Source organism: Gymnoscopelus microlampas (assembly GCF_963454915.1).
Source record: "Gymnoscopelus microlampas genome assembly, contig: SCAFFOLD_142, whole genome shotgun sequence".
Taxonomy (NCBI): Eukaryota; Metazoa; Chordata; class Actinopteri; order Myctophiformes; family Myctophidae; genus Gymnoscopelus; species Gymnoscopelus microlampas.
The window spans coordinates 17,711-20,240 of NW_028155773.1; positions in this window are offsets into that span (position 1 = coordinate 17,711).

Here is a 2,530-nt window from a genome sequence, read left to right on the forward strand (position 1 = left end):
GCAGTTTAGCCACGCCGCCACGCGCCAATGAATGAGCTGCTCGATCATGCTCTCCGCTATCTCCAATGAGAGTTTCCCCAGATCTCCATTCAGACTGGAGTGGCTGGACACGCCAGACTACAAAAGTATAAACTCATACAGAGACACACAAGCACGCTGCAGCAGTCGCTGGCTCCCTGGAACGATAATTGCATATCGTCACTGTCGGGCAGAAACGGTTTTGGACATACAAGGTTTTCGCCCGACAGCAACAATATGCAGTCATTGTTCTAGAAAGCTTTTCGCCAAATGTTCTCCTATTATTATATTACATGCCCCGAACATTTTGTGATAAAGTGCAGTATACTTATTTACTAATTTACCAGGTTGAACGTGCCACATGCACTGCGAGCTTGTACGTCTCCTATTTTTGAACATCTTTGAAAAGTCTTGAAAGTGTGAGAACTACTGATTTAGAAGGCATTTGTAGAATAGGCCTCAGGTCTTAATGGGTCAAAACAACATACCCCCCCCCCCAAAAGGAGAAAAAAAATTAGAAAAGGAAAGAATGGAACGGAAGTTAATTAAAATTTACTTGGCTGCCAGCAGGTTGGGGTGGGGGGTGGACATGTTCATTACGGAGAAAACAAAGAGAGGATCTCTGAGAGAGCCATGAAGAAAGGCTCTTCTGTGCTGTTCTGTCTGTGGCCTTTGCCCAGGGACGACAGCACCCTGTGTGATGTTTCACAGGAGATAAAATATTCATATAAAAAAAATAAATGAAGGGAGCAAAGTTCCATGGTGGAGGGAAAGAGGGGGGGGGGGGGGGCGGGGAGGTAAAAAAAAAAGAAAGAAAAAAAAAAGTTAATGAATATAAGTAATCATATTCGCTATCTCCTCCCTTTTTTATTGAAAATCCTTTTTTTTGTAATTAGAGACTATTACTATTCTAATTGGTCGAGTCTTACACACGTCGGCCCCTGTAGCGTCGTTATGGGGCAATTAATGGAGGTGTGTGTGTGTGTGTGTGTGTGTGTGTGTGTGTGTGTGTGTGTGTGTGTGTGTGTGTGTGTGTGTGTGTGTGTGTGTGTGTGTGTGTGTGTGTGTGAAGGGGGCAGGGACAGAGAAAGCATAATCGACCAATCAATTAGGAATGTTTGAGGGCGAATGAGGCTAGGAACGTCAGCACGTTTGATCTCACGTCCTTGGTTTTGGTAGAAGGCTGATGGTTACTGGTCTTCGTTTTACGTGACTAGATGTGTTTTTCTAACAGCCTTTAAAATTGTGAAAGTGCATAATATCACAGGCACTTGCGCACGCACACGCACACAAATATACAAAGACTTATTATGATAAATGGTGCATTTATATAGCGCTTTTATCCAAAGCGCATTACATAGATTGTGCATTAAATTCACTCATTCCCCGATGGCGGAGGAAACCATGCAGGGCACCAACCTAGCTCCAAGCACCAAGCTCATCGGGAGCAATTAGGGGTTCAGTGTCTTGCTCAAGGAAACACTTCAACACTAACTCTGGGGGAGCCCCCCAGCCCGGGTTCGAACTGGGAACCTTGCGGTTTTCCAGTTCACACTACCCGGCCACTCTACCCCTGAGCCACTGCCGCCCCCATGACGTGAGCAGTATTCCAAATCCTGGTGTCTCGTACCCTACTGTGCCCAGGCTATTCCACAGCTCTCCAAATCATAACAGGAGGAGCCACAGAGCAGCAGACACACCGTGCTGTACAGTATATTACACAAGTGTGATTTTGGCTGTGTTGCCTTTAGCCTGGTAGCGCGTTTAGCCATTATACTCCCCACCCAGTTGTTGTTGGCTGAGTAAACAGGCTGGTTAGGGAGCTGCCGGCCGGCCGGGGCCCAGCTCATATTAATGACATCCTGGGATTGTGTGCTAATTAGTGGTTTAGCATGTAATCTGGCCAATGAGAGGCTGCAGCTTATCCTGCATTAACATAAAGAGGAAAAACAACCCAGTCCAAAGGGACTACATTGAAAACTAGTTAATAATTATAATATTAATGATGATGATGATGATGATGATTATGATAATAATAATAATAACAATAATAAATACTACTACTACTAATAATAATAATAATAATACTATAGGTTATTGGATAGGTTGGATAGGTTATTGGATAAACATTTTGGGTACTATAACTAAAATGCACTGAGACCATTCCATGAGGACAGGCAGGATGTCATATGATGCCTTAAGGGTACTTTATGTTTGATGTGGGACTGAAGCTGGCGTATGATGAGATACAGATAATCTCTTAATCTCTTTAAAAAAAAAGTCTCTTTCTGTCTCCCCATCTTTCTCTGCTTTCACTCTATCTCCTTCCTTTATTTTATTTCTGTCTCCATCTCATTTTGTATTCTTTCTTTCTTTCTTTCGTTCTTTCTTTCTTTCGTTCACCCAATTAAAGGATAGACCAGCGGTGGACTCTTCCCAGCGATAGAAGCAGCATAAATAGATTAAATTGCAGAAGAGATTATAATTTATCATTTCTTTATTAAAAAGTAAT